Source organism: Phyllobates terribilis, unplaced genomic scaffold (genome assembly GCF_046119375.1).
Source record: "Phyllobates terribilis strain yellow unplaced genomic scaffold, ASM4611937v1 Scaffold_26__1_contigs__length_17865784, whole genome shotgun sequence".
Lineage (NCBI taxonomy): Eukaryota > Metazoa > Chordata > Amphibia > Anura > Dendrobatidae > Phyllobates > Phyllobates terribilis.
In genome coordinates this window covers 2,429,952-2,451,345 of record NW_027362786.1, presented here as the reverse complement: position 1 = coordinate 2,451,345, position 21,394 = coordinate 2,429,952, and positions in this window count along the sequence as shown.

Below are 21,394 nucleotides of genomic sequence, written 5' to 3'. Positions count from 1 at the left end.
ACATGTGCTTTTCCACAAAACACCAGCGGTTCACGTAGTGAATCTTACAGTTCTAACTTGCCAACCGTGGTCTGTATGGAATTGTTCAATAAAGGGCCCAAAATTAAGATAACATAGATGGGAGAGGTCTCTATGAATAGGAATTCCTAAGTATTTGATACCCTGTGAGGGCCAGGCAAAGGGAAAGTTGGACTGGATGGAATCCTATATGGATTTAGGGAGGGAGACATCGAGGGCCTCAGACTTCGCTGCATTGATTTTAAAATTTTACCATGTAACAAAGTGATCTATTTCAGCCATAACAGCAGGGATGGATATATGTGATTGAGTGATATATACTAGGACATCATCAGCAAATAGAGAGCACTTGTACTCGGTGCCTCCCACCTCAATCCACCTAATATTGGGGTTATGGCGAATTGATGAGAGCAGGTGCTCCGTCACTAGGATGTATAAGAGAGGGGACAGAGGACATCCCTGCCTTGTCCCATTGGTGATTGTGAAAGGTGATGAAAATGTTCTGACGCACCCCCTGGGCCTTGGGACACCCGGAGCCGGACCCTTTTTGGTGGATGCTGGTGGTTGTAGTCTTCATGGCGGCGATCCGGTTCCGTGGCTCAGGGCGGTCAAACCAGTGGCGGAACTATTTATGTGGTTTTGATGTTTAAATGTCCGACTACGCCACCCGTGGATTGCGGTCAGAGTGAACCGCCGCTACAGGGCAGACCGCTAAGGCTGGTGTTGTGGGTGCAGCAGAGCGTAGCATAACTCCCCACGGGAGGAGTATAGCCTCAGGGCAGTGTATGCGGAGGATGGGGGTGATGGTGCAGGGCAGCAGCAGTAACGACACGGAGTCAGTGATGCAGTTCAGGGCCTTTACTCACAGTTCTTATTATCCAGACCACGTCTGCAGGTAACGGCTGCCCACGTCGTACTGTGCTCACCAGGTGAGGGGCTCAGACAACTCCCAGATAACTTTGGAGCGCTTCACAGGACCCCCTTTGTGTGTCCTTTGTCTGGCCTTTCTTACCAACACTTCTGTCCGGCTGCCTCGGGCCTCATCTTGGTAAACTTGGCGCCAGTTTCCCTGACCCTATGTGGTGCCTTCCTAGCGGGTGGAGCAAGGGGCTGCGCCACATAAAATGTCAGAGCCTCCGGTTTCTAGCTGAGGGTCGTTTCCTGCCTCCACTAGTTCGGGGACCGGTCTCCCCCTTTGGCCTGACCCCTCCACACAGGTGGATTCGGGCGTGCGGTGGCGACTCGCCCGTCCGCACCCCTGGGATCCCTTCATTCCTCGTTCCTGGAGCCTTCTCCGCTCCTCTTCCTTCCTTCTCCCTCTTGCAGGCCTGGGCCTCTGTTACTAGGCCCGCCTCCGGAGCAGAGCTCATGCAGAGCCCCTGCTCCCTGCCACTTCTGCTCAGACTTCTCTGCACTGAACTAAGATGGTGCCCACCTTTTATACTCCCTTCTCAATGCACCCAGGAACTGCTTCCTCCCTGCTCCTGCACTGCAGGGTTCCCCTTCCTCAGTGTTCCCTCCCCCCACTCCAGCCAGGGACAGGGACTGTCGTGCCCATCTCAGGGGCATATTGGTCGCCCTGCCCCACGGCAATGTGGTGTAATGCATGCAGGTGTCGGGTCCTGATCCACACTCCATCCTTATCTGAGAGTGAGATATCACACCTCTGGGTGAGGTGCAATACGTCTGTAGCAACCGAGCCCTCGGTGCTACAGTTCCATTTATCTTCAGCCTAGGTGACGTATTGTGATACAGGGCCGTGATTTTGGCTATAAAAGGGTCCCCTAGACCCCTACCCCAAGCTTTTTAAGAGAATCATATATGGCGTGCCAGGAGACTCTATGGAATGCTTTCTCAGCATCCAACGAGAGTATCTACTTACAAATTTTTAACTGCATCTAGCCCAGGAAATACTTTGTGCCTAGTAGCAGTGTCTGCTAGTCAGCGGATTATCCCGGCTGTTAAGCAAGCTACACCACCTGTAGTTTGGACACTTAATTTTTTCAAAGGAAATGCTTCGGGACCACGGGATACTCAGTGAAGAGCATCAGGAGGCACCCCAAGGCATAGGGGCTGGGACTGGCACTAGGATGCCTTGCGGTGGACAGCCGAGCTCGATCCTTATAAAAGCTTTTTAACTGCAGCAGCTTTAGTGGACACTACTGGAGCTGGAATTACGCGGCTGCTGGCATGAGACTTGCCCTCCAATAGATCCTTGTAAATGGATTTAAAGTGTATTCATTCAAATTAGAGGGACAATTTAAATTAAAAATCTTAGAGCTGCCTCCACCACAGGGGGGCTCTCTCGACCCACCAGCGGACAGGCACCAGTATTGGGAGAGGGGGGCTGGCCGTCAGGGTTCACCGCGGCTCTGGCACAAACCCGGCGACACGGAGGTGGCACGGGCAGGAGCGGACTGGCCGTGTCGGCTTCTCACTTTTTGGATTTTAGAAGGGCATGACATGCCTATATCTGTGTCTCCCCCTCCTTTTACTCCTCCACCTCTTTTCTTTTCGCATGACTATATGTACTTGTCACTTTTCCATGTGTTAGTTGTGTCTTCTGAGCAGTTTGTCAGCTTTTGGACACCTTTGAAGGTGTTTTCTATGTGTTTCTATGTGTTTTTGTTTGCCTGCCATTGGTTTTAACGGTGTTCGAAGGTGTTCGACGAACAGTTCGACGAACAGTTCGGCGAACACACGGGTGTTCGACGAACCGAACCGAACTCGAACACTACGGGGGTGGCTCAACACTAATGACCTCGGCTCATCTGGATGCCGTCACGGCGAGACAGTGAGGAGCGCAAGCAAGCCTGCGCTTCTCAGTGTCTGCGGGATGACAGGCTGGATGGCAGCGTTCTGCTGCGGACCAGCCTGTCATCTCAATGTAGCAGAGCTGAAGCTGTCGTGGGAACCATGGAAAGGTAAGGATGAGGTTGGTTTATTATTTTTCTTTTATTGCAGGAGATCGTTGGCTTCAGCTGGAATGGGTGTGATGGTAAGTATGGTTTAATTTAGAACAATAAAGAATTGTGTGTTTATTTCAATTAAAGGACTTTATTCTGGGTGTTGTGTTTTTTTTAAATACTTTACCAGAAATTCATGGCGGTCATGTCTAATACTGGCGTGACCCCATGAATTTTGGGCTTGGGGCCAGCTGATAATACCAAGCTGGCCCTAACCCCTTTATTACCCAGTGAGCCACCGCACCAGGGCCCTGGATGAGTTGGGTACAGCGCCAGAAGATGGCGCTTCTATGAACGCGCCATTTTCCGGGGTGCTGCGGACTGCAATTTGCAGCGGGGGGGGCCCAGAAAGCTTGGGCCTCCCTGCGCTGCAGATTCCAGCCCCCAGCTGCCTAGTTGTACCTGGCTGGACACAAAAATAGGGCGAAGCCCCACGTATTTTTTTTTTAATTATTTCATGAAATTCATGAAATAATTAAGAAAAAAAGGCCTTCCCTATATTGTTGTGTCCGGCCAGGTACAAATAGTCAGCTGGTGGTTGGGGGCAGCCCGTTCCTGCCTGCTGTACCTGGCTGGACACAAATATAGTGCGAAGCCCCACTTCAATTTTTTTTAATTATTTCATGAAATTCATGAAATAATTAAGAAAAAAAGGCCTTCCTTATATTGTTGTGTCCGGCCAGGTACAAATAGTCAGCTGGTGGTTGGGGGCAGCCCGTTCCTGCCTGCTGTACCTGGCTGGACACAAATATAGTGCGAAGCCCCACTTCAATTTTTTTAAATTATTTCAGGAAATTCATGAAATAATTAAAAAAAAATTGACGTGGGGCTTCGCACTATATTTGTGTCCAGTCAGGTGCAGCAGGCAGGAACGGGCTGCCCCCAACCACCAGCTGCCTATTTGTACCTGGCCGGACACAACAATATAGGGAAGCCCTTTTTTTCTTAATTATTTCATGAAATAATTTAAAGAAAATTGACGTGGGGCTTCGCCCTGTTTTTGTGTCCAGCCAGGTACAATTAGGCAGCTGGGGGCTGGAATCCGCAGCGCAGGGAGGCCCAAGCTTTCTGGGCCACCCCCGCTGCAAATTGCAGTCCGCAGCCACCCCGGAAAATGGCGCGTTCATAGAAGCGCCATCTTCTGGCGCTGTACCCAACTCATCCAGGGCCCTGATGCGGTGGCTCACTGGGTAATAAAGGGGTTAGGGCCAGCTTGGCATTATCAGCTGGCCCTAAGCCCGAAATTCATGGGGTCACGCCAATATTAGACATGACCACCATGAATTTCTAGTAAAGTATTTAAAAAAAACACAACACCCAGAAAAAAGTCCTTTAATTGAAATAAACACACAATTCTTTATTGTTCTAAATTAAACCATACTTACCATCACGCCCATTCCAGCTGAAGCCAACGATCTCCTGAAATAAAAAAAAAATAATAAAGCAACATCATCCTTACCTTTCCATGGTTCCCATGACAGCTTCAGCTCTGCTACATCGAGATGACAGGCTGGACCGCAGCAGAACGCTGCCATCCAGCCTGTCATCCCGCAGACACTGAGAAGCGCAGGCTTGCTTGCGCTCCACAGTGTCTCTCTGTGAGGGCATCCAGATGAGCCGACTTTATGTCCAATGAACTCGGCTCACCTCATGCACGTCACTGACAGCGTGGGAAAATTCCCCTGCACTCAGCGCTTCAGCGTGGGAGAATTCTCACACTGAAGCGCTGAGTGCAGGAGAATTATCCCACGCTGTCAGTGACGTGCAGGAGGTGAGCTGAGTTCATTGGACATGAGCTCACCTTATGCACGTCACTGACAGCGTGGGAAAATTCTCCTGCACTCAGCGCTTCAGCGTGGGAGAATTCTCACGCTGAAGCGCTGAGTGCAGGAGAATTCTCCCACGCTGTCAGTGACGTGCAGGAGGTGAGCTGAGTTCATTGGACATGAGCTCACCTTATGCACGTCACTGACAGCGTGTGAGAATTCTCCTGCACTCACCGCTTCAGCGTGAGAATTTTCCCACGCTGTCAGTGACATGCATGAGGTGAGCCGAGTTCATTGGACATGAACTCGGCTCATCTGGATGCCGTCACAGAGAGACGCTGAGCAGCGCAAGCAAGCCTGCGCTTCTCAGTGTCTGCGGGATGACAGGCTGGATGGCAGCTTTCTGCTGCGGTCCAGCCTGTCATCTCGATGTAGCAGAGCTGAAGCTGTCGTGGGAACCATGGGAAGGTAAGGATTATGTTGCTTTATTATTTTTCTTTTATTGCAGGGGATCGTTGGCTTCAGCTGGAATGGGCGTGATTGTAAGTATGGTTTAATTTAGAACAATAAAGAATTGTGTCTTTATTTCAATTAAAGGACTTTATTCTGGGTGTTTGTGTTTTTTTTTAACTTTGACTATGGGGTTAGTAATGGGGGTGTCTTATAGACGTCTCTCCATTACTAACCTGGGCTTGATGTCAGCTGGCATTATAAGCTGACATCAACCCCAGCCCTATTACCCCACTGCCACCGCTACAGGGCAGTGGGAAGAGCAAGGCTAAGTGCCAGAATTGGTGCATCCTATGGATGTGCCATTTCTGGGGCGGCTGACGGCTGGTGTTTCTAGCCTGGGAGGGGGCCAATATTCATGGCACCCTTCCTGGGCTATTAATATCAGCCCCCAGCTGTCTGCCTAGCCTTTGCTAGCTATTAAAATAGGGGGGACCCCACGTCAATTTTTTGGGGGGTCCCCCATTTTAATAGCTAGTAAAGGCTAGGCATTCAGCTGGGGGCTGATATTAGTAGCCTGGGAAGCTCCGTGGGTATTACCCCTTCCCAGGCTTCAAACATCTGCCCCAGCCGTCTGCTTAACCTCCGCTAGAGACTAAAATTATGGGGGATCCCAAGCCAATTTTTTTTTAAATAAATCCTTTATTTTAACACTAAATGACAAGTACAGTAATCAACACTGTCACTGTACTTCATATATATGTGACTGACATGTTTCTATCTATCTAATCTATGTGTGATGCTCTATTGCTTCCATTCTAAATTGTCGGGTACAGATGCTGAAATGCCGGCCGGCTTTTTTAAAGAGACGGTGCATGAAAACACTATTATTTTTTTTAATAAATCCTTTACACTAAATGGCAAGTACAGTAATCAACACTGTCACTGTACTTCTTATATATGTGACTGACATGTTTCTATCTATCTAATCTATGTGTGATTCTCTATTCCTTCTATTCTAAATTGTCGGGTACCGCTGCTGAATTGCCGGCCGGCTTTTTTAAAGAGACGGTGCATGAAAACACTAATATTTTTTTTTATAAATCCTTTACACTAAATGACAAGTACAGTAATCAACACTGTCACTGTACTTCTTATATATGTGACTGACATGTTTCTATCTATCTAATCTATGTGTGATGCTCTATTCTTTCGGTTCTAAATTGTCGGGTACCGGTGTACCGCTGCTGAATTGCCGGCCGGCTTTTCATGTTTCACTATGAGCACATTTCCCATCGATTTGGGCAATCACTCTAATGCCACAACCACCATGGCTGTGGCATTACAGTGAGTGGCAGACAATCCCTGCATGATTGGTGCTCTAAATAGCGCCAGACATGCAGGACACGCTTTTGGTGCACGAACAGTTATCGAACATAACCTCGAACAGCCGAATTTTTTGCAAATCGTTCGGGTTCGTCGAACAACTCGAACACCGCCCAAAACAGCTCGAATTTGAGATTGGCGAACAGTTCTAGTCGAACACGGCTCATCTCTAATTATTGCCTCGTTTATTGGATATTTTCACAAAAAAGTGAAATTTTCAAAAATTCTGAAAATTGTCTGAAAACGACTAAATATCAAGGACTCATTGGGTGAATCGCTCTGGAACTGAAATCGGAACACTCACTGACATTTCCGCTAGCTGAAAGTCTGATAAACGCTGGAAAAATGACTAAGTACAAAAAAAAATTTTTTTTCAACTTTTTTCAATTTTACCCCCGTGGGATATATATTCTACCCACACACATTTGGAACTCTCCTGGGGTACCCTCATACATAATATTCCCTCATTTAGTGGATATTTTCACATAAAGTAAAATTTTCAAAAATCCAGAAAATTTCCTGAAAACGACTAAATATCAAGGACTCATTGGGCGAATCGCTCTGGAACTGAAATCGGAATGCTCACTGACATTTCCCCTATCTGAAAGTCTGATAAACGCTGGAAAAATGACTAAGTCCAAAAAAAATTTTTTTTCAACTTTTCTCAAATTTACCCCCGTGGGATGTATATTCTACCCACACACATTTGGAACTCTCCTGGGGTACCCTCACACATATTATTCCCTCATTTAGTGGATATTTTCACAAAAATGTGAAATTTTCAAAAATCCAGAAAATTGGCTGAAAATAACTAAATATCAAGGACTCTTTGGGCGAATCGCTCTGGAACTGAAATCGGAATGCTCACTGACATTTGCCCTATCTGAAAGTCTGATAAACGCCGCAAAAATGACTAAGTCCAAAAAAAAATTTTTTTCAACTTTTCTCAATTTTACCCCCGTGGGATATATATTCTACCCACACACATTTGGAACTCTCCTGGGTACCCTCACACATATTATTCCCTCATTTAGTGGATGTTTTCACAAAAAAGTAAAATTTTCAAAAATCCAGAAAATTGGCTGAAAACGACTAAATATCAAAGACTCATTGGGCGAATCGCTCTGGAACTGAAATCGGAATGCTCACTGACATTTCCCCTATCTGAAAGTGTGATAAACTCCGGAAAAATGACTAAGTGCAAAAAAAAATTGTTTTCAACTTTTTTCAATTTTACCACCATGGGATATATATTCTACCCACACACATTTGGAACTCTCCTGGGGTACCCTCACACATATTATTCCCTCATTTAGTGGATATTTTCACAAAAAAGTGAAATTTTCATAAATCCAGAAAATTGGCTGAAAACGACTAAATATCAAGGATTCATTGGGCGAATAGCTCTGGAACTGAAATCGGAACGCTCACTGACATTTCTACTATCTGAAAGTCTGATAAACGCCGGAAAAATGACAGTCCAAAAAAAAATGTTTTCAACTTTTTTTAATTTTAACCCCGTGGGATATATATTCTACGCACACACATTTGGAACTCTCCTGGGGTACCCTCATACATAATATTCGCTCATTTAGTGGATATTTTCACATAAAGTAAAATTTTCAAAAATCCAGAAAATTTCCTGAAAATGACTAAATATCAAGGACTCATTGGGCGAATCGCTCTGGAACTGAAATCGGAATGCTCACTGACATTTCCCCTATCTGAAAGTCTGATAAACGCTGGAAAAATGACTAAGTCCAAAAAAACAATTTTTTCAACTTTTCTCAAATTTACCCCCGTGGGATGTATATTCTACCCACACACATTTGGAACTCTCCTGGGGCACCCTCACACATATTATCCCCTCATTTAGTGGAAATTTTCACAAAAAAGTTAAATTTTCAAAAATCCAGAAAATTGGCTGAAAACGGCTAAATATCAAGGACTCATTGGGTGAATCGCTCTGGAACTGAAATCGGAACTCTCCCTGACATTTCCCCTATCTGAAAGTCTGATAAACGCTGGAAAAATGACTAAGTCCAAACAAAAAATTGTTTCAACTTTTCTCAAATTTTCCCCCGTGGGATGTATATTCCACCCACACACATTTGGAACTCTCCTCGGGTACCCTCACACATATTATCCCCTCATTTAGTGGAAATTTTCACAAAAAAGTGAAATTTTCAAAAATCCAGAAAATTGGCTGAAAACAACTAAATATCAAGGACTCATTGGGTGAATCGCTCTGGAACTGAAATCGGAACGCTCACTGACATTTGCCCTATCTGAAAGTCTGATAAACGCCGCAAAAATGACTAAGTCCAAAAAAAAAATTTTTGCAACTTTTCTCAATTTTACCCCCGTGGGATATATATTCTGCCCACACACATTTGGAACTTTCCTGGGGTACCCTCACACATATTATTCCCTCATTTAGTGGATATTTTCACAAAAATGTGAAATTTTCAAAAATCCAGAAAATTGGCTGAAAATGACTAAATATCAAGGACTCTTTGGGCGAATCGCTCTGGAACTGAAATCGGAACGCTCACTGACATTTCACCATCTGAAAATCTGATAAACGCCGGGAAAATGACTAAGTCCAAAAAAAAATTTTTTTAACTTTTTTCAATTTTACCCCCGTGGGATATATATTCTACCCACACACATTTGGAACTCTCCTGGGGTACCCTCACACATATTATTCCCTCAATTAGTGGATGTTTTCACAAAAAAGTAAAATTTTCAAAAATCCAGAAAATTGGCTGAAAACGACTAAATATCAAAGACTCATTGGGCGAATCGCTCGGGAACTGAAATCGGAATGCTCACTGACATTTCCCCTATCTGAAAGTGTGATAAACTCCGGAAAAATGACTAAGTGCAAAAAAAAATTGTTTTCAACTTTTTTCAATTTTACCACCATGGGATATATATTCTACCCACACACATTTGGAACTCTCCTGGGGTACCCTCACACATATTATTCCCTCATTTAGTGGATATTTTCACAAAAAAGTGAAATTTTCATAAATCCAGAAAATTGGCTGAAAACGACTAAATATCAAGGATTCATTGGGCGAATAGCTCTGGAACTGAAATCGGAACGCTCACTGACATTTCTACTATCTGAAAGTCTGATAAACGCCGGAAAAATGACAGTCCAAAAAAAAATGTTTTCAACTTTTTTTAATTTTAACCCCGTGGGATATATATTCTACGCACACACATTTGGAATTCTCCTGGGGTACCCTCATACATAATATTCCCTCATTTAGTGGATATTTTCACAAAAAAGTGAAGTTTTCAAAAATCCAGAAAATTGGCTGAAAACGACTAAATATCAAGGAGTCATTGGGCAAATCGCTCTGGAACTAAAATCGGAACGATCACTGACATTTGCCCTATCTGAAAGTCTGATAAACGCCGGAAAAATGACTAAGTCCAAAAAAAAAATTTTTTTAAACTTTTTTCAATTTTACCCCCGTGGGATATATTTTCTACCCACACACATTTGGAACTCTCCTGGGGTACCCTCAAACATATTATTCCCTCATTTAGTGGATATTTTCACAAAAAAGTGAAATTTTCAAAAATCCAGAAAATTGGCTGAAAACGACTAAATATCAAGGACTCATTGGGCGAATCGCTCTGGAACTGAAATCGGAACACTCACTGACATTTCCCCTATCTGAAAGTGTGATAAACGCCGGAAAAATGACTAAGTCCAAAAAAAAAATTTTTTTCAACTTTTTTCAATTTTACCCCCGTGGGATATATATTCTATCCACACACATTTGGAACTCTCCTGGGGTACCCTCACACATATTATTCCCTCATTAAGTGGATATTTTCACAAAAAAGTGAAATTTTCAAAAATCCAGAAAATTGGCTGAAAATGACTACATATCAAGGACTCATTGGGCGAATCGCTCTGGAACTGAAATCGGAACACTCACTGACATTTCCCCTATCTGAAAGTCTGATAAACGCCGGAAAAAGACTAAGTCCAAAAATAAATTTTTTTCAACTTTTTTCAATTTTACCCCCACGGTATATATATTCTACCCACACACATTTGGATCTCTACTGGGGTACCCTCATACATATTATTCCCTCATTTAGTGGATATTTTCACAAAAAAGTGAAATTTTCAAAAATCCAGAAAATTGGCTGAAAAAGAGGAAATATCAAGGACTCATTGGGCGAATCGCTCTGGAACTGAAATCGGAACGCTCACTGACATTTCCCCTATCTGAAAGTCTGATAAAAGCCGGAAAAATGACTAAATGCCCCCAAAAAAAATTTTTAAACTTTTTTTGATTTTACCCTCGCGGGATATATATTCTACCCACACACATTTGGAACTCTGCTGGGTTACCCTCACACATATTATTCCCTCATTTAGTGGATATTTTCACAAAAATGGGAAATTTTCAAAAATCCCGAAAATTGGCTGAAAACGCCTCAATATCAAGGACTCATTAAGCGAATCGCCCTGGAACTGAAATCGGAATGCTCAATGACATTTCCCCTATCTGAAAGTCTGATAAACGCCGGAAAAATGACTAAATCCAAAAAAAAAAATGTTATAACTTTTTTCAATTTTATCCCCGTGGGATATATATCCTACCAACACACATTTGGAACTATCCTGGGGTACCCTCATACATAATATTCCCTCATTTAGTGGATATTTTCACAAAAAAGTGAAATTTTCAAAAATCCAGAAAATTGGCTGAAAACGACTAAATATAAAGGACTCATTGGGAGAATCGCTCTGGAACTGAAATCGGAACACTCACTGACATTTCCCCTATCTGAAAGTCTGATAAACGCCAGAAAAATGACTTAAGTGCAAAAAAAAATTTTTTTCAACTTTTTTCAATTTTACCCTAGTGGGATATATATTCTACCCACACACATTTTGAATTCTCCTGTGGTACCCTCACACATATTATTCCTTCATTTAGTGGATATTTTCACAAATAAGTGAAATTTTCAAAAATTCAGAAACTTGGCTGAAAACAACGAAATATCAAGGAATCATTGGGAGAATCCCTCTGGAACTGAAATCGGAATGATCACTGACATTTCCCCTATCTGAAAGTCTGATAAACGCCGAAAAAATGACTTAAGTCCAAAAAAAAATTTTTTTAAACTTTTTTCAATTTTACCCCCGTGGTATATATATTCTACCCACACACATTTGGAACTCTCCTGGGGTACCCTCACACATATTATTCCCTCATTTAGTGGATATTTTCACAAAAAAGTGAAATTTTCAAAAATCCAGAAAATTGGCTGAAAATGACTAAATATCAAGGACTCATTGGGCGAATCGCTCTGGAACTGAAATCGGAACGCTCACTGACATTTCCCCTATCTGAAAGTCTGATAAACGCCGGAAAAATGACTAAATGCCCCAAAAAATTTTTTTCAACTTTTTTCAATTTTACCCCCGTGGGATATATATTCTACCCACACACATTTGGAACTCTCCTGGGGTACCCTCACACATATTATTCCCTTATTTAGTGGATATTTTCACAAAAAAGTGAAATTTTCAAAAATCCAGAAAATTGGCTGAAAATGACTAAATATCAAGGACTCATTGGGCGAATCACTCTGGAACTGAAATCGAAACGCTCACTGACATTTCCCCTATCTGAAAGTCTGATAAACGCCGGAAAAATGACTAAATCCCCCCAAAAAATTTTTGCAACTTTTTTCAATTTTACCCCCGTGGGATATATATTCTAACCACACACATTTGGAACTCTCCTGGGCTACCCTCACACATATTATTCCCTCATTTAGTGGATATTTTCACAAAAAAGTGAAATTTTCAAAAATTCAGGAAATTGGCTGAAAATAACGAAATATCAAGGACTCATTGGGCGAATCGCTCTGGAACTGAAATCGGAACGCTCACTGACATTTCCCCTATCTGAAAGTCTGATAAACGCCGGAAAAATTACTTAAGTCCCAAAAAAATTTTTTTCAACTTTTTTCAATTTTACCCCCGTGGTATATATATTCTACCCACACACATTTGGAACTCTCCGGGGGTACCCTCACACATATTATTCCCTCATTTAGTGGATATTTTCACAAAAAAGTGAAATTTTCAAAAATCCAGAAAATTGGCTGAAAACGACTAAATATGAAGGACTCATTGGGCAAATCGCTCTGGAACTGAAATCGGAACGCTCACTGACATTTCCCCTGTGTGAAAGTCTGATAAACGCCGGAAAAAGACTATGTCCAAAAAAAAATTTTTTTCAACTTTTTTCAATTTTACCCCCGTGGGATATATATTCTACCCACACACATTTGGAACTCTCCTGGGGTACCCTCACACATATTATTCCCTCATTTAGTGGATATTTTCGCAAAAAAGGGAAATTTTCAAAAATTCTGAAAATTGCCTGAGAACGACGAAATATCAAGGACCCTTCCGGCGAATCGCTCTGGAACTGAAATCGGAATGCTCACTGACATTTCCCCTATCTGAAAGTCTGATAAACGCCAGAAAAATGACTTAAGTGCAAAAAAAAATTTTTTTCAACTTTTTTCAATTTTACCCTAGTGGGATATATATTCTACCCACACACATTTTGAATTCTCCTGTGGTACCCTCACACATATTATTCCTTCATTTAGTGGATATTTTCACAAATAAGTGAAATTTTCAAAAATTCAGAAACTTGGCTGAAAACAACGAAATATCAAGGAATCATTGGGAGAATCCCTCTGGAACTGAAATCGGAATGATCACTGGCATTTCCCCTATCTGAAAGTCTGATAAACGCCGAAAAAATGACTTAAGTCCAAAAAAAAATTTTTTTAAACTTTTTTCAATTTTACCCCCGTGGTATATATATTCTACCCACACACATTTGGAACTCTCCTGGGGTACCCTCACACATATTATTCCCTCATTTAGTGGATATTTTCACAAAAAAGTGAAATTTTCAAAAATCCAGAAAATTGGCTGAAAACGACTAAATATAAAGGACTCATTGGGAGAATCGCTCTGGAACTGAAATCGGAACACTCACTGACATTTCCCCTATCTGAAAGTCTGATAAACGCCAGAAAAATGACTTAAGTGCAAAAAAAAATTTTTTTCAACTTTTTTCAATTTTACCCTAGTGGGATATATATTCTACCCACACACATTTTGAATTCTCCTGTGGTACCCTCACACATATTATTCCTTCATTTAGTGGATATTTTCACAAATAAGTGAAATTTTCAAAAATTCAGAAACTTGGCTGAAAACAACGAAATATCAAGGAATCATTGGGAGAATCCCTCTGGAACTGAAATCGGAATGATCACTGACATTTCCCCTATCTGAAAGTCTGATAAACGCCGAAAAAATGACTTAAGTCCAAAAAAAAATTTTTTTAAACTTTTTTCAATTTTACCCCCGTGGTATATATATTCTACCCACACACATTTGGAACTCTCCTGGGGTACCCTCACACATATTATTCCCTCATTTAGTGGATATTTTCACAAAAAAGTGAAATTTTCAAAAATCCAGAAAATTGGCTGAAAATGACTAAATATCAAGGACTCATTGGGCGAATCGCTCTGGAACTGAAATCGGAACGCTCACTGACATTTCCCCTATCTGAAAGTCTGATAAACGCCGGAAAAATGACTAAATGCCCCAAAAAATTTTTTTCAACTTTTTTCAATTTTACCCCCGTGGGATATATATTCTACCCACACACATTTGGAACTCTCCTGGGGTATCCTCACACATATTATTCCCTTATTTAGTGGATATTTTCACAAAAAAGTGAAATTTTCAAAAATCCAGAAAATTGGCTGAAAATGACTAAATATCAAGGACTCATTGGGCGAATCACTCTGGAACTGAAATCGAAACGCTCACTGACATTTCCCCTATCTGAAAGTCTGATAAACGCCGGAAAAATGACTAAATCCCCCCAAAAAATTTTTGCAACTTTTTTCAATTTTACCCCCGTGGGATATATATTCTAACCACACACATTTGGAACTCTCCTGGGCTACCCTCACACATATTATTCCCTCATTTAGTGGATATTTTCACAAAAAAGTGAAATTTTCAAAAATTCAGGAAATTGGCTGAAAATAACGAAATATCAAGGACTCATTGGGCGAATCGCTCTGGAACTGAAATCGGAACGCTCACTGACATTTCCCCTATCTGAAAGTCTGATAAACGCCGGAAAAATTACTTAAGTCCCAAAAAAAATTTTTTCAACTTTTTTCAATTTTACCCCCGTGGTATATATATTCTACCCACACACATTTGGAACTCTCCGGGGGTACCCTCACACATATTATTCCCTCATTTAGTGGATATTTTCACAAAAAAGTGAAATTTTCAAAAATCCAGAAAATTGGCTGAAAACGACTAAATATGAAGGACTCATTGGGCAAATCGCTCTGGAACTGAAATCGGAACGCTCACTGACATTTCCCCTGTGTGAAAGTCTGATAAACGCCGGAAAAAGACTATGTCCAAAAAAAAATTTTTTTCAACTTTTTTCAATTTTACCCCCGTGGGATATATATTCTACCCACACACATTTGGAACTCTCCTGGGGTACCCTCACACATATTATTCCCTCATTTAGTGGATATTTTCGCAAAAAAGGGAAATTTTCAAAAATTCTGAAAATTGCCTGAGAACGACGAAATATCAAGGACCCTTCCGGCGAATCGCTCTGGAACTGAAATCGGAACGCTCACTGACATTTCCCCTATCTGAAAGTCTGATAAACGCCAGAAAAATGACTTAAGTGCAAAAAAAAATTTTTTTCAACTTTTTTCAATTTTACCCTAGTGGGATATATATTCTACCCACACACATTTTGAATTCTCCTGTGGTACCCTCACACATATTATTCCTTCATTTAGTGGATATTTTCACAAATAAGTGAAATTTTCAAAAATTCAGAAACTTGGCTGAAAACAACGAAATATCAAGGAATCATTGGGAGAATCCCTCTGGAACTGAAATCGGAATGATCACTGACATTTCCCCTATCTGAAAGTCTGATAAACGCCGAAAAAATGACTTAAGTCCAAAAAAAAATTTTTTTAAACTTTTTTCAATTTTACCCCCGTGGTATATATATTCTACCCACACACATTTGGAACTCTCCTGGGGTACCCTCACACATATTATTCCCTCATTTAGTGGATATTTTCACAAAAAAGTGAAATTTTCAAAAATCCAGAAAATTGGCTGAAAATGACTAAATATCAAGGACTCATTGGGCGAATCGCTCTGGAACTGAAATCGGAACGCTCACTGACATTTCCCCTATCTGAAAGTCTGATAAACGCCGGAAAAATGACTAAATGCCCCAAAAAATTTTTTTCAACTTTTTTCAATTTTACCCCCGTGGGATATATATTCTACCCACACACATTTGGAACTCTCCTGGGGTACCCTCACACATATTATTCCCTTATTTAGTGGATATTTTCACAAAAAAGTGAAATTTTCAAAAATCCAGAAAATTGGCTGAAAATGACTAAATATCAAGGACTCATTGGGCGAATCACTCTGGAACTGAAATCGAAACGCTCACTGACATTTCCCCTATCTGAAAGTCTGATAAACGCCGGAAAAATGACTAAATCCCCCCAAAAAATTTTTGCAACTTTTTTCAATTTTACCCCCGTGGGATATATATTCTAACCACACACATTTGGAACTCTCCTGGGCTACCCTCACACATATTATTCCCTCATTTAGTGGATATTTTCACAAAAAAGTGAAATTTTCAAAAATTCAGGAAATTGGCTGAAAATAACGAAATATCAAGGACTCATTGGGCGAATCGCTCTGGAACTGAAATCGGAACGCTCACTGACATTTCCCCTATCTGAAAGTCTGATAAACGCCGGAAAAATTACTTAAGTCCCAAAAAAATTTTTTTCAACTTTTTTCAATTTTACCCCCGTGGTATATATATTCTACCCACACACATTTGGAACTCTCCGGGGGTACCCTCACACATATTATTCCCTCATTTAGTGGATATTTTCACAAAAAAGTGAAATTTTCAAAAATCCAGAAAATTGGCTGAAAACGACTAAATATGAAGGACTCATTGGGCAAATCGCTCTGGAACTGAAATCGGAACGCTCACTGACATTTCCCCTGTGTGAAAGTCTGATAAACGCCGGAAAAAGACTATGTCCAAAAAAAAATTTTTTTCAACTTTTTTCAATTTTACCCCCGTGGGATATATATTCTACCCACACACATTTGGAACTCTCCTGGGGTACCCTCACACATATTATTCCCTCATTTAGTGGATATTTTCGCAAAAAAGGGAAATTTTCAAAAATTCTGAAAATTGCCTGAGAACGACGAAATATCAAGGACCCTTCCGGCGAATCGCTCTGGAACTGAAATCGGAACGCTCACTGACATTTCCCCTATCTGAAAGTCTGATAAACGCCAGAAAAATGACTTAAGTGCAAAAAAAAATTTTTTTCAACTTTTTTCAATTTTACCCTAGTGGGATATATATTCTACCCACACACATTTTGAATTCTCCTGTGGTACCCTCACACATATTATTCCTTCATTTAGTGGATATTTTCACAAATAAGTGAAATTTTCAAAAATTCAGAAACTTGGCTGAAAACAACGAAATATCAAGGAATCATTGGGAGAATCCCTCTGGAACTGAAATCGGAATGATCACTGACATTTCCCCTATCTGAAAGTCTGATAAACGCCGAAAAAATGACTTAAGTCCAAAAAAAAATTTTTTTAAACTTTTTTCAATTTTACCCCCGTGGTATATATATTCTACCCACACACATTTGGAACTCTCCTGGGGTACCCTCACACATATTATTCCCTCATTTAGTGGATATTTTCACAAAAAAGTGAAATTTTCAAAAATCCAGAAAATTGGCTGAAAATGACTAAATATCAAGGACTCATTGGGCGAATCGCTCTGGAACTGAAATCGGAACGCTCACTGACATTTCCCCTATCTGAAAGTCTGATAAACGCCGGAAAAATGACTAAATGCCCCAAAAAATTTTTTTCAACTTTTTTCAATTTTACCCCCGTGGGATATATATTCTACCCACACACATTTGGAACTCTCCTGGGGTACCCTCACACATATTATTCCCTTATTTAGTGGATATTTTCACAAAAAAGTGAAATTTTCAAAAATCCAGAAAATTGGCTGAAAATGACTAAATATCAAGGACTCATTGGGCGAATCACTCTGGAACTGAAATCGAAACGCTCACTGACATTTCCCCTATCTGAAAGTCTGATAAACGCCGGAAAAATGACTAAATCCCCCCAAAAAATTTTTGCAACTTTTTTCAATTTTACCCCCGTGGGATATATATTCTAACCACACACATTTGGAACTCTCCTGGGCTACCCTCACACATATTATTCCCTCATTTAGTGGATATTTTCACAAAAAAGTGAAATTTTCAAAAATTCAGGAAATTGGCTGAAAATAACGAAATATCAAGGACTCATTGGGCGAATCGCTCTGGAACTGAAATCGGAACGCTCACTGACATTTCCCCTATCTGAAAGTCTGATAAACGCCGGAAAAATTACTTAAGTCCCAAAAAAATTTTTTTCAACTTTTTTCAATTTTACCCCCGTGGTATATATATTCTACCCACACACATTTGGAACTCTCCGGGGGTACCCTCACACATATTATTCCCTCATTTAGTGGATATTTTCACAAAAAAGTGAAATTTTCAAAAATCCAGAAAATTGGCTGAAAACGACTAAATATGAAGGACTCATTGGGCAAATCGCTCTGGAACTGAAATCGGAACGCTCACTGACATTTCCCCTGTGTGAAAGTCTGATAAACGCCGGAAAAAGACTATGTCCAAAAAAAAATTTTTTTCAACTTTTTTCAATTTTACCCCCGTGGGATATATATTCTACCCACACACATTTGGAACTCTCCTGGGGTACCCTCACACATATTATTCCCTCATTTAGTGGATATTTTCGCAAAAAAGGGAAATTTTCAAAAATTCTGAAAATTGCCTGAGAACGACGAAATATCAAGGACCCTTCCGGCGAATCGCTCTGGAACTGAAATCGGAACGCTCACTGACATTTCCCCTATCTGAAAGTCTGATAAAAGCCGGAAAAATTACTAAGTACAAAAAAAAAAATTTTTTCAACTTTTTTCAATTTTAACCCTGTGGGATATATAACCTACTCACACACATTTTGAATTCTCCTGTGATACCCTCACACATATTGTTCCCTCATTTAGTGGATATTTTCACAAATAAATGAAATTTTCAAAAATTCAGAAACTTGGCTGAAAACGACGAAATATCAAGGAATCATTGGGAGAATCGCTCTGGAACTGAAATCGGAATGCTCACTGACATTTCCCCTATCTGAAAGTCTGATAAACATCGGAAATATGACTACGTCCCAAAAAAAATTTTTTCAACTTTTTTCAATTTTACCCCCGTGGTATATACATTCTACCCACACACATTTGGAACTCTCCTGGGGTACCCTCACACATATTATTCCCTCATTTAGTGGATATTTTCATAAAAAAGTGAAATTTTCAAAAATCCAGAAAATTGGCTGAAAATGACTAAATATCAAGGATTCATTGGGCGAATCGCTCTGGAACTGAAATCGGAACACTCACTGATATTTCCCCTATCTGAAAGTCTGATAAACGCCGGAAAAATGACTAAATGCCCCCAAAAAATTTTTTTCAACTTTTTTCAATTTTACCCCCGTGGGATATATATTCTACCCACACACATTTGGAACTCTCCTGGGGTACCCTCACACATATTATTCCCTTATTTAGTGGATATTTTCTCAAAAAAGTGAAATTTTCAATAATCCAGAAAATTGGCTGAAAATGACTAAATATCAAGGACTCATTGGGCGAATCACTCTGTAACTGAAATCGGAACGCTCACTGACATTTCCCCTATCTGAAAGTCTGATAAACGCCGGAAAAATGACTAAATCCCCCCAAAAAATTTTTGCAACTTTTTTCAATTTTACCCCCGTGGGATGTATATTCTAACCACACACATTTGGAACTCTCCTGGGCTACCCTCACACATATTATTCCCTAATTTAGTGGATATTTTCACAAAAAAGTGAAATTTTCAAAAATCCAGAAAATTGGCTGAAAACGACTAAATATCAAGGACTCATTGGGCCAATCGCTCTGGAACTGAAATCGGAACGCTCACTGACATTTCCCCTTTCTGAAAGTCTGATAAACGCCGGAAAAATGACTAAATCCAAAAGAAAAATTCTTTCAACTTTTTTCAATTTTACCCCCGTGGGATATATATTCTACCCACACACATTTGGAACTCTCCTGGGGTACCCTCACACATATTATTCCCTAATTTAGTGGATATTTTCACAAATAAGTGAAATTTTCAAAAATTCAGAAAATTGGCTGAAAACGACGAAATATCAAGGAATCATTGGGAGAATCGCTCTGGAACTGAAATCGAAACGCTCACTGACATTTCCCCTATCTGAAAGTCTGATAGACGCCGGAAAAATGACTAAATCCTCAAAAAAAAATTTTTCAACTTTTTTCAATTTTACCCCGTGGGATATATATTCTACCCACACACATTTGGAACTCTCCTGGGGTACCCTCACACATATTATTCCCTCATTTAGTGGATATTTTCACAAAAAAGTGAAATTTTCAAAAATTCTGAAAATTGCCTGAAAACGACAAAATATCAAGGACTCATTGGGCAAATCGCTCTGGAACTGAAATCGGAACGCTCACTTACATTTCCCCTTTCTGAAAGTCTGATAAACGCCGGAAAAATGACTAAATCCAAAAGAAAAATTCTTTCAACTTTTTTCAATTTTACCCCCGTGGGATATATATTCTACCCACACACATTTGGAACTCTCCTGGGGTACCCTCACACATATTATTCCCTCATTTAGTGGATATTTTCACAAAAAAGTGAAATTTTCAAAAATTCAGAAAATTGCCTGAAAATAACGAAATATCAAGGACTCATTGGGCGAATCGCTCTGGAACTGAAATCGGAATGCTCACTGACATTTCCACTATCTGAAAGTCTGATAAACGCCGGAAAAATGACTAAATCCAAAAAAAAAAAATGTTTCAACTTTTTTCAATTTTATCCCCGTGGGATATATATTCTACCCACACACATTTGGAACTCTCCTGGGGTACCCTCACACAAATTATTCCCTCATTTAGTGGATATTTTCACAAATAAGTGAAATTTTCAAAAATTCTGAAAATTGGCTGAAAACGACGAAATATCAGGGACTCATTGGGAGAATCGCTCTGGAACTGAAATCGGAACATTCACTGACATTTCCCCTATCTGAAAGTCTGATAAATGCCGAAAAAGTGACTTAAGTCCAAAAAAAAATTTTTTTCAACTTTTTTCAATTTTACCCCCGTGGTATGTATATTCTACCCACACACATTTGGAACTCTCCTGGGGTACTCTCACACATATTATTCCCTCATTTAGTGGATATTTTCACAAAAAAGTGAAATTTTCAAAAATTCAGAAAATTGGCTGAAAATAACAAAATATCAAGGACTCATTGGGCGAATCGCTCTGGAACTGAAATCGGAACGCTCACTGACATTTCCCCTATCTGAAAGACTGATAAACGCCGGAAAAATGACTAAATCCCCCAAAAAAATGTTTCAACTTTTTTCAATTTTATCCCCGTGGGATATATATTCTACCCACACACATTTG